We start from the raw sequence: 12,299 nt of genomic DNA, 5'->3' as shown, positions 1-12,299 counted from the left end.
CAACACTGTGTCCCAGGTAGCCAGGACCACAGTTCAGATTAGTGCTCAATTCAGTATAAACCCCCTTTGCCATCTGACTAAGGAAATTTGCTTTGATGGTGGAATTATAGGCATCAGCCACGGGGCTGAGGGAAGTTGATGGGATGAGGGAAACCCAGTGCTTGAAATCTTACCCATTTCACCTTTCTTGGCCCTGAGTAAAGAACTGAGATCATAGAGAAAAATCCAAACTGTACTCGATGATCTCAGGTACAGTGACAGAAACTGGGAAAGACAAAGGTAATGAAACTTTTAGGCTTTTTTTGGAATCAGTCTTTGCAATATCCTCTTTAGTTTACATATATCTGCCCATCTCCCTCAACTTCCTCTCCTTAACCCCCAATATTTTTATTCTCAGAGGGTCATTAGAAGACAAGTTTATTTATCTGAAGAATTAACAGTGTCAATCCCACGTAAGATGGTATCAGATGGTATCTGTGCTTATGCAAAAAGTGATCCCTGATAGGAACAAGGTATAAAACTGACGGAAGTCTTACAGCAACTGAGGGGTCTCTGCTGGCAGCCAGGATTACTGTTTCTTAGTAGAAAAACTGGTATAGAAAATTGAGTTCTTATAATAAATTCCATAACAGCAGCTTAGCTGTAAATGATTTTTTAAAAGTCACTTGACTGTGCAAACTGGTTAGAGCAGAAATATTTTAATGATATTTCAAGAGCTTAATGTCAACCATCAGTGTCCAATAAATAAAAATTACTTTTAGTGATACATCTGGAAATACGATGATTTTTTGAGCCAAAATCTCTCAAGCTTTGCATAAAATTTGGATTTTTATTTTAACTCTGTGCCTGTTATATAAACTTCTTACATTTGTTAGAGAAAAAGAAGACAAATTAGACACTACTTGGGATATTGAAAAATGAGTAAAATGTTAAGATGCATTAAATGTATTGTTTGCTCATTGAGGGAAAGAAAGAAAGCGAATAATTTATTTAGGGGAAACAATTTTACTTAAAGGGCAATATTTTAATAAGCAGAAAGGGGAAAGGGAATATATTTTCAAATGCAAGCAGCATCACTCGAATGAAAAATGTAATGTGCCAAAGTAGCTTCTTTGAAGGAGAACTTACTCATCTGAATGTAAAACTATGTCCTGTAAAATTCCAACTTTACCTTCATTCTTATCTGTTCATTCATTGAACTAATATTTATTGAGTATCCCCTCTGTGTAACTGGTGTCATGGGATGGAATAGTAATATTTCAGTGAATAAGATAGTCACAGATTCTCTTTTCATGAAGCTTACATTTAGTGGAATTTTTATTAAATTGATTAACTTATGCACTTATTATATTAGGTAAAATGAGGTTTAGCTCTGTGTGACAGGAAATCTGAAATAACAGTGGTTTAAACAATTGCCTCATATAAATCTAGATCTTCAGACCTCAAAGATGGGCTCCATTACCAATGAAAAACCTCGAATCCTTCTATGCTGATACTCTGCCATTCTTAACCAGTGTATGCATTTTGTCTTTCGAGTTTGTTTTCTTTCACTTATCAGAATGCATTTGAGATACATAACCTTGTTTGTATCAATAGTGCATTCTTTCTATTACTGAGTAGGATTCCATTGTGTGGATGTACTACACAGTTTGTTCATCTATTCCCCAGTTGAGGGACTTTTGGATTGTTTCAAGATTTGGGTGATAAAATTGCTATAAATATTTGTTTACAGGTTTTTGTGTGAACATTGTTCTTTCATTTCACTTGGGTAAACACAGACATACCTTGCAGATATTGTGGCTTTGGTTCCAGACTACCTTGATAAAGCAAATATCACAATAAAGTGAGTCGCAAAATTGTCATTTTCCCAGTGCATATAAAAGTTATGCTTATACTGTACTGTAGTCTATTAAGTGTGTAATAGCATTATTTCTAAGAAAACAAAGTACATGTCTTATGTTACAAAATACTTTATTGCTAAAAAATGCTAATGATCATCTGAGCCCTTAGCAAGACATCATCTTTTAGCTAGTGGAATGTCTTGTTTTAATGTTGATGGTTGTTGACTGATCAGGGTGGTGGTCACTGATGGTTGGGGTGGCTGTGGCAATTTCTTAAGACAACAATGAAGTTTGTCATATTGATTGACTGTTCCTTTCATGAAAGATCTCTCTATAGCATGTGATGCTGTTCTCTTAAACGCCTGTTAATGTTGACAATTTGACCTCCTTTTAGGAATGGTGAATGGCATATAGAATGGTGAACTTTTTCTAGAAGGTTTTCAATTTACTTTGCCCAGATCCATCAGAGGAATCACTATCTATGGCAGCTATAGCTTTACAGAATGTATTTAAAAAATAAAACTTGAATTAGCTGTGTGTGGTGGCACATGCCTGTAGTCCCCACTGTTTGGGAGGCTGAGGCAGGAGGATCGCTTAAGCCCAGGAGTTTGAGGTTGCTGTGAGCTATGATCATGCCACTGCACTCTAGTGGGGGTGACAGAGTAAGACCCTGTCTCAAAAAAAAGAAAAAGTTTTGAAAATTGAAATTATTCCTTGATGCATGGGCTGCAGGATGGATGTTGTGTTAGCAGGCATGTAAACAACATTAATTGTACATCCCCATCAGTGCTGTTAAGTGACCAGATGTGTTGTTGATGAACAGTAATATTTTGAAAGGAATCTTTTTTTCTGAGCAGTAGGTCTCAACAGTGTGCTTACAATATTCAGTAAACCATGCTATAAACAGATGTGCTGTCATCCAGACTTTGTTGTTTTATTTCTAGAGCACAGGCAGAATACATTAAGCATAATTCTTTTTTTTTTTTTTTTTTTGAGACAGAGTTTCACTGTGTTGCCCGGACTAGAGTGCCGTGGCATCATCCTAGCTCACAGCAACCTCACACTCCTGGGCTCAAGCGATCCTTCTGCCTCAGCCTCCCGAGTAGCTGGACTACAGGCATGTGCCACCATGCCCGGCTAATTTTTTCTATGTATTTTTAGTTGTCTGATTAATTTCTTTGTATTTTTAGTAGAGACGGGGTCTCACTCTTGCTCAGGCTGGTTTCGAACTCCTGAGCTCAAACAATCCGCCCGCCTCGGCCTCCCAGAGAGCTAGGATTACAGGCGTGAGCCACCACGCCTGACCTATTAGGCATAATTCTTAAGGACTTTTCTTAGGATTTTTGGAATGGTAAATGAACATTGGCATCGACTTAAAATCACCAGCTGCATTAGCCGCTAATAAGAGTGTCAGCCTGTCCTTTGAAGTTTGAAAGCCAGGACTGACTTCTCTTCTCTAGCTATGAAAGTCCTAGATGGCATAGTCTTTCAGTAGAAGGCTGTTTTGTCGACAACAGAATCTGTTGTTTGGTATAACCACCATCAATGATCTTAGCTAAATCTTCTGGATAACTTGCTGCAGCTTCTCCATCAGCACTTGCTGTTTCAACTTGCATTTTCATGTTACAGAGATGTCTTCTTTCCTTCAACCTCATGAATCAACCTCTACTAGCTTTCGACTTTTCTTCTGAAGCTTCCTCACCTCTCTCAGCCTTCGTAGAATTTAAGAGAGTTAGGACTCTGCTGCCCCTGCTGTGTGGATTAGGCTTTAGTTTAAGGGAATGCTGTGTCTGGTTTGATCTATCCAGATCACTAAAACTTTCTCCATATCAGCAATAAGGTTGTTTTGCTTTCTTATCATTGAGTAGCACTTTTAATTTCCTTCAAGAATTTGTCTTTTGCTTTCACAGCTTGGCTAACTGGCACAAGAGACCTAACTTTTGGCCTATTTTGGCTTTAAGCCTATCTCAGCTTTCAACATGCCTTCTTCACTAAACTTAATTATGTCTAATAAGTCAAACTTAATTTGACTTAAGGTGAGAGACTTGTTTTTTGTTTGTTTGTTTTTGAGAAAAGGTCTTGCTCTGTCACCTGTGCTAGAGTGCAGTGGCGTGAGCAAACTCCTGGGCTCCAGCAATCCTACTGCTTCAGCCTCCCCAGTAGCTGAGAGTACAGGCAGGTGCTACTACGCCCGGCTAAGTTTTCTATTTTTTGTAGAGATGGAGTCTCATTCTTGCTCCGGCTGGTCTCAAACTCCTGGCCTCAAGCAATCCTTCCGCCTCAGCATCCCAAAGTTCTAAGATTACAGGCATGAGCCACCATGCCAGGCCTAAGGTGAGAAAGACTTGTGACTCTTCCTTTCACTTGAGCACTTAGGGCCATTGTAGTGTTATTAATTGGCCTAATTTCAGTATTGTTGTGTCTCAGGGAATAGAGAGGCCCCCAGGAGAGGGAGAGAGATGGGGGAATGGCCCGTTGGTGGAGCAGTCAGAACACACACAACATTTATGGATTAAGTTTGCCATTGTATATGGGTTCATGGTGCCCCAAAACAATTAATTTAGTAACATCAAAGATCACTGATCACAGATCACCATAATAGGTATAATAATAATTTAAAAGTTTGAAATATCGTGAGAATTACCAAAATGTGACAGAGAGACAGGAGGTGAGCACATGTTGTTGGAAAAATGTTGCCACAGACCTTCAATTAGTAAAAAACGCAGTATCTTCAAAGTGCACACAATAAAGTAAAGCTAAATAAAATGAGGTATGCCGGTATCTAGGAGTGGGGTTTTGAGTTACGTGGTTAGTGGTATATTGAACTTTATGAAACTGCAAAACTATTTTTAGTGTGCCCGTATGATTTTGCGTCCCTATCAGCAATGTCTGAGAGTTTCGGTCATTCTGCATCTTCGTTAGCACTTGGTATTGTCAGGCTTTTTTTTTTAGCCATTCTAATAAATGTATAGTAGTTCTTATTGTGGTTTTAATTAGCATTTCACTAATAACTAATAATACTGAACATCATTTCATGTACCATTTGTCATCTGTATATCTTCTTTGGCAAAGTGTTCAAATCTTTTGCCCATTTAAAAAATTTGGTTGTTTGTTTTCTTATTGTTGAGTTTTGAGAGTTCTATGTATATATTAGCTACAAGTCCTGTGTTCGATATATGATTTGTTAATATTTTCTCCCAGTCCATGCTTGTCTTTTCACTATTTCACTATTTTCACTTTTCCCTTGTCTTTTCACTATTACACTCGTAATAGTGTTATTTGCAGAGCAAATGTTTTAATTATTAGAAAGTCTATTTTATTTATTTTTTCTTATGGATTGTGCTTTTAGCTTTGTATCCTAAAATTTTCAGCCTTGGGTTTTCATATGCTTAAAGTAAAATTTGCAAAACACAAAAAGAATAAATTCCTCCAAGCAACAATAGATTATCTACAAATAATACGTTAGTTATATCTCCTAAATATGAAACTAAATAGGAAGATATTAAATATTAGATAATTTGCACAGAAAGAACCAAGTTAGGGTTAAGAAAGATGAGACAAGGATCTAATGACAATTTTTAAAACAAAAAAAACTAAAGTCTTTTAGATTTTGTATAACAGTAGCATGTAAACACGTGAAGTAAAATACCTCATGGGGTTTCAAATACTCATTCATTTATTCCTCCATTTCTTTATTTTAAAATTTTTACTGAGCACCTCCTATGAGCCAGGCACTGTGTTCTACATGGGGGTACACAGCTGAATATGATGAGATACAGAACTTGTGACAAATAAATCAACATATTATAATACCATGTGGTAAGAAATGTGATTGACATACATTCTCAGTGAACCATGCTGCTTTTTGTGCATGTAGTGGTTTCATCACATTTATCTCAGTTTGAAATTATTTGTGTGACGGCTTGATTTAAAGTCTGTCTCTCTCACGGTGGGCTCCAGGAGTACAAATACAGTCTATGTTTTCATCATTGTGCTTGGCATATAGCACAATGAGCTAGATTAACAGTCACTGAATAAAAGTGCTTGCTATTGAAGTACAGAAAGGAGGAATTGCTAATTCTGCCCCTGGCAGTTTTGAAGATTTCATTAAAAAGGTGACATTTGAAGTGAGTCTTGAAGCAGAGGTAGAAACGTGCTGTTGGGGGCAAGAGAGGGTTGGGAAGGTGGAGAAGGGGAGCATTCCAGCACTGTGAAGTCAGACATGGGCATGCGAAGGCCCATGGACAGAAAGTTGCACACGGGGCTGGATCATCCTGCCTAAGGATGCGTGAGGGAAGAAGACAAGGCCAACGTGGAAAGCCGGGGGCGGACTGGCAAGGAAAGGATTTGCCAACCAGTTTTGGTTTGAACTTCACAGCAGTGGGGGCGGGATTTTAAGCTTGTAAGTGACGCGATCACGGTCACGATTCTCAAATGGAGATGGCAGCGTGGCGGCTGACTGGAGAGCAGAGCGGTGAAAGGCTGTTGCCAAAGCGCTCATAAGGCATGATGAGAGTCGCGCAGTGGCAGTAGAGACCGTGGGGAGGGACAGATCTGAAAGCTATTCTAGCAGACAGGATTATGGGACTTGGTGATTGATCAGAGGGGAAGGGTAAAGCAGGAGAATTTAACAATTTAGCTCTTCTGGGGGTTATTGCATGTTGGTGTGAACATAATTTTTTAAAGTTTTTTTTTTCTGATTAATATTACACGTTTTTTGGAAAAGTCAGTGAAGTACAAAGAACAAAAAATCATCCATTATCCCAACATACAGACATAACCACTGCAGACATTTCAGGTATATATCCTTCTATCCTTCTTTTAAGATAGATTTTTAAAAAGAGATCCCAAGGATTCTTCCTCCACCAGGAACTCTCATAAACTGCATTCATATGTTGAACTTCATTTTGAATCCAAATATTAAGTTTTGACTAAAGTATGCGCTGATTTTTTTTTTTTTTTTTAATCAAGTGAGTAGGTACATGGAAGGAAACTGCCAGAGAAGGAATTTCTCCCCTGGAAACTAAATGTGTCAACGAAGACACCCAGGACATGCCCTCATTAGAACTGCTAACCAGTAGAGGTAATCTGCCCAGACCCGAGGGACCCTTCCAGGTTCCGTTTGACTAATTCGTATTCAATCCATTCAGCGTGCTGAGCCCAGCAGGAAGACTGCACAGCAGCGATTTCCACCTTGAGGGGCGCTGATTATGTTTTGGCCCCACGAACCCTGAACTTGAGTAAGCCTGTGCAGATAAACAAAGAGAAAACCTTCCTGAGGTCCAGGAACTGTTGATCTAAAATACATTATCCTAGGCCCTTCCAAATAGAGGGACTGGGGAGGGAAGTTATAATGAAAAGAAAAAAAAGAATAAAGATGTTTTTACTTTGAGAGGGCCAGATTACGGGGAAGAGCAAATACAGGGAGATTCAGAGGAGGCCTGAAAATAAGCTCCAGGAATAGAAAGTCCAAGGAGAAGGGGGAGTGGCCACAGCGGCGACACATGTAGCTCCGGACAGGCGGCTCCCGTTGAGGTAGCCGGGCCGGCCGGGCGCAGGGCGGAGGAGTGGCGGCGGGTCACGAGCTGCCCGCGAACGCGCGGAGTCCTTCCTCAGACCTGCCCGGGCCTTCCCCGCTCGCCCCGGCGCTGCGCAGAGGGGAGCAGAGTAGGGTCGTGCACCACTTCCACTGCGAGGCGCTGGATCGAAAAGTGCAGAGGAGTCACACATGGTTTACAACAAAGAGGAGAAAAACCAATACCTCCCGAGAGGGCTGCGGGCGCTTTACTTGGGGAAAGGGTTTGGCAGAGTGCGGGAGAGTTATGCCCTGGGCTCTTCCCACCAAAAACCGTAACTGGATTCCCACTTCCTAAGACCTGTCTCCCTCGCTCTCCCCCCGGCCCGCGACCCCCTCCATCCTCCGCACGGCAGTCGGGGTCTTCCATTGCAAACGTCAAGTGGTCTCAGTATGCCCCGAGTTCGGAGCTCGACTGGCTCTTCAGCGCCAGCTCTCAGGGCCGGCGGGGAGTGAGATTTGGCCCGCGCGGTTTCCCACTGCCAGGCTTCCCGGCTCGCAGCTGCTAGGCGCGGTGAGGCCGGCGGCGAGGGAGAGGCGCCGGGGGTCGCGCACAGGAAGGAATCGGTCCGACCTGAGCAAACACTGCTCGCTTTGAACGCTCACTGGGAACAGGCTTCCCCGGCGGGTCCCCAATCCACCTCCCATTCCGCTCACCCTGCGGGCGGGAGAGCGGCGCCAGGGCGCCCCACCTGCGTGGGGCGGTCGGCTCCTGCGGGCCGGAGTTTGCAGACTTGGCGCTCAGACCGATTCTCCCGAAGTTGGGTCGCGCGCGCCGGGCCAATGAGCGCGCCCCGCGGAGGGCTCGGCTCCCCCCGCGCGCGGTGATTGGTGCCGCGGCCCCCCAGGCTGGCCGGCGGCGGCTGCGGGCGGCGGCGAGTGCCCGGCGCGAGTGGGAGTGGCGCGCGCGCCCCCCGCCGCCCCCCCGCCCCTCCCGCCGCGCTCCCTCCCTCCTCCTCCTCGCTCCCTCCCTGCGCTGCCGGGCTCCGGCCGCGCGCTGGCGGGGCTCCGCATTGCACACTCTGGGGGCGCCGCAGTGTTCGTGGGATGGGGCAGCGGGCTGCCGCTGGCGGCCGGAATCCGCGCGCAGCCCGGGTGAGTAGAGGCGGGCTTCCCGGGAGAGCACAAAAGAAGATGGGGTTGGTGCCAGCGGTCCCGGCTACTGCGGGGCCTGGGCCAAGCCAGGGAGTGGGCTGAGGCGCTGGAACTACCCCGTGCTTGGACTGTCCCCTGGGGCCAGCAGCGGTGGGTCCCGGCCTCTGCACCCTGCTCTGGCGTTTTGCTCCGGAGTGGGCAGAGAGCACGGCGCGCAGCCTGGGCAGGTCCAGAGCGGCGTGTGTGTGCGTGTGTGTGGTGCTGGAGCGCGGAGGGTGGGATGGAAATGTCAGGAGCTGCCAAGTTCAAGGCTGGAGGATTCTTCCCCGGGAGTAATTCAGCACCTTCCCAGGGCCAAGCGGACGTCCGCTAGGAACTCCAGCCAGACGGAGTTCCCAGGTGGCGGAGTGGCAACACCCCACATGTTGCTGCGGGGCGGGGGCGGTGGCCCGGCTGCGCCCACCCGGAGCCGCTGCGGGAGTTGCTGTGCGCTGGGGCACCTCCCCGCCTCTGCGAGACCGCGCTAGGCCCTTCGACCACCCACCCCGACGACCCGGGGAGTGGAGTCCGGACTTCGCCTTGGCTTGACTTGGCGACCGGTTTTTCTCTTTGGTGACAGCAGTTCGGTTGATTCCCATTTGGCTAAGGAGTCAATTTCAACCTAAAGCTCTCTGTCTATCTGACTCGCTCTGACCCCCACCACAGCCTCACCCCCTCTGCATTCCTCCCTCCAGTCCTCCCTAGTATCCATCCTACTCCTCACTGTTCAGAACTTGGATGTTTGAACATGGTTGCATCCGGCGTGGTCGCTGGTATCTTTAGTGTCACAATCACATGCCGTTTCCTAGAGGACTCCAAAGACTTGTTATAATGGGATGGGGGCGGGGATGGGGAAGGTGGAAGAGGGTCTTTGGTAGCGACTTGTTGGTAGAACACCATGGACCTCCCAGAGCATATGAAGAATGTTCAGCTTCTCTCTCTGGTAACCTACCCAAGGTGTGACCTCCAAAATTCAATTTTCTTTGTGGGAGGCAAGGGAGTTTAGATTCTCCAGGGGGAAGCTTATTTCTTGTTAAATTGACTTGCAGTGATATACACTCTGTTCTGCTCTGCTCTGGCCAGCCATTGCAGATGCCATGATATTATTAGAGCAATTCCCTTAAAGCCATTACATTTTCTTTCGAGTGAGAGGAACTCGAGCTTGCTGTTTAAAATTTTGGACCTGCACCTTATTTCTCTAGAAGACATTAATGGTTACTGATATATGCTCACGTGTACCAAGTTTGCAAAAGATATTTGTGCAACGGTCCATGAAATGGCTTAATGCACATTTATGTTAAACCCATTGAAATGTAAAACATCTATCTGTTTTCAATTTTAGTTTCCACCTCGACCAACAGCACCAGGTTGAAACAGGACTTAAGAGAGGCTTCATTGTTTAAACAGAGGTTTACAGAACTCTAGTACTGAGAGCACACAGTAAGCTTTCTGAGCTTGTAGGCACACGAAGCTTGTTAAAAATTGTGAATTGGTTCCTTGCATTAAAAATATCAGAAATGCTTCCAGACTAAAAAAGGCAGACACAATTCATAGGGCTACATTTTGAAGCTGTTGTCAGTCTCTGCAAGATGAATGTTTTTAGCACTAATGCATAAATGGGGCTGATTTTTGGCAAATAATGCCAAGTAAAAAAAAAAATCATATCATGTATTGTATCATACTGTACAGTTTATATGGCACATTGAAATCTGTTAAAGTGTCTGTGAGGAAGTAATTTTTATCATCCCCATTTTACAGATGGAATAACTGAGGCTTTCCGAGATTTACTTTTTCAAAGTGAACAACAGAGTTCAAAGTCAAGTGTTTTTCAAATTCTTCCCTTCCTCCCTTCCACTTTTCCTTCCCTCCTTCTTTCCTTCTTTCCTTCCTTCTTGCTGGGCTAAATCTTTGGTGTGTACCTACTTCTAATTTCTGCCCTTCTTTTTATTGTTCAACCCATAGCTTGAGGGACCATTATGAATCATTCCCAAAAGACTTTGCTCGCCACTAAATATCACTTAGCTCCCACTTGGGTGTGGGCTGATAAAGATTTAAGGAGAAAGCTAATAATGGTTTTAAGGAACTATCCTTTTTAAAGATATACATTATTTTTGCTAATGAGTTGTTAAAGATACAAGTAATCAAAACCCTAAAGAATGAGGTCCTAATGGTGTGTTTCAGAAAAACAAAGTGACTAGTAGTGGGAGAGATGTTTGAGAAATATGTATCTCATTTTATAAGCAGAAACTCCTCATCAGCTCTATAGACAATTAACAATGAAGACATAATGATTATTTCATTAGTGCTATTCTTATTTTTAAAAGAATTGACAAAACAGATGACTTAAATAAACCCAGAGCCACTCTGGAAAAAAAAGCATCCACTTATCAAAAGTCCTGAAATCCTCATTAACTAGTGTACAAATGCAGCAGAAGACATTGTTAAAGAGAAATCATATTTTTACTTGCAAAGCTAGCAATAAGAAGCTTATAGGTATCTGCCTATCTGATGATTATTTTTAAGAGGCTCATCATTTGCAAATCTTTTCTTGGAAGATTATTGCTTAGAGTATTTTCTTGTGACATTGCATAATTTTTATTAAGATGAATGGGATTAATTTCGTTTGCATTAATGTGGGTAGGTGTTGAGTTTACTAGTAATAAGACTTAGTTAAGTACGTGGGTTTGGGGTTCAAGTCCTATCTAAACTAACTGTGAGATTTCAGAAAATGATTGAACCTCTCTGTGCTTCAGTTTCCTTATGTGTAAAGCAGGAAGAGTGTACCTACCATATGCAGTTTTCAGTTTATTCATGCAGCAAATATTTAGTATGCCTAGTATGTATCCGTTGTGCTATAGATGCTAGGGATACATGGGCAAACTCCTTGCCAATGAAATTTACTGTCTATCACCTGACACCTAGTGACATGATGAATGTAAAGTGCTTAGCATGGGACATGGCATTTAGTAAATGCACCATTATTGTCGGCTGTTGGTATCATACATTGTTTCAGAAAATATTCACCGAGTGCCTGCCAGATGTAACACAGATTATTACATATAATGATGAATTAAATATGTTTTAGTTCAATTAAATATTCTAATGGGAGAGAGGACTCCAAAGAAAGACATCAAGTGCATAATCAATCTCTAAAAGAAAATTCAAGGCTAATCTGTTAGGGGAAAAAAATGAAAAGCAATACTTAAAAAATATCACATTACCCATAAGAAAGTGGAAAGTATATGAATTACCTTATGGGAGCTACTGCAATGTGATAAGAAAAATAAAGATCTTGTACCCAAGCACTTTAAACACTAAATACATGGGGGAAAAGTAAAGGAAAGAAAAAGAATGCTTGTTTAGATACATGTAATGAAAAAAGAAAAATTGAAGGATCAGGTTATTAAATTGAGCACATGAAGGGTGATAGACCCCAGACACACTAGAATGAGGTAGCCAAAATTAATTTGAAAAAAATCCTTACAATTAGATTTTGGATTTCCAAAACAGTAATCAAAGGCCCTTAAATATACTGTGAAATGAGGATTGTGGAGGCACTTGGCTTTCATCATACCAAATATATACCGGGAGATAAAAAGAGATAAAACAGAGTGTAAATGAATTCTTTGCTTCTGTTTTTGCTGAGTAATATTCCTGTACCCACACTTTCTCAAGCAATACACACATTGTAGGTAATAAATCAAGAAGTGCCAAGTGCTCAAGATATTCCAGACCTAATCAGTAGACTA

General features: G+C 42.8%; 1 protein-coding gene across 1 annotated transcript in view; it reads left to right on the top strand.

Moving 5' to 3' along the window:
• Nucleotides 1-8,290: 8,290 nt before the first annotated feature.
• Nucleotides 8,291-12,299, top strand: part of LYPD6 (LY6/PLAUR domain containing 6) — a 129,052-nt gene continuing 125,043 nt past the window's right edge. The window contains exon 1 of the mRNA XM_012659278.1: nt 8,291-8,511. The gene's annotated coding sequence lies outside the window, so the exon portion shown is untranslated. The remainder of the gene's footprint in view (nt 8,512-12,299) is intronic.

Source organism: Propithecus coquereli, unplaced genomic scaffold (assembly GCF_000956105.1).
Source record: "Propithecus coquereli isolate 6110/MARCELLA unplaced genomic scaffold, Pcoq_1.0 Scaffold118, whole genome shotgun sequence".
NCBI classification, from domain to species: Eukaryota; Metazoa; Chordata; class Mammalia; order Primates; family Indriidae; genus Propithecus; species Propithecus coquereli.
This window is presented reverse-complemented; position numbering and strand designations above follow the sequence as displayed.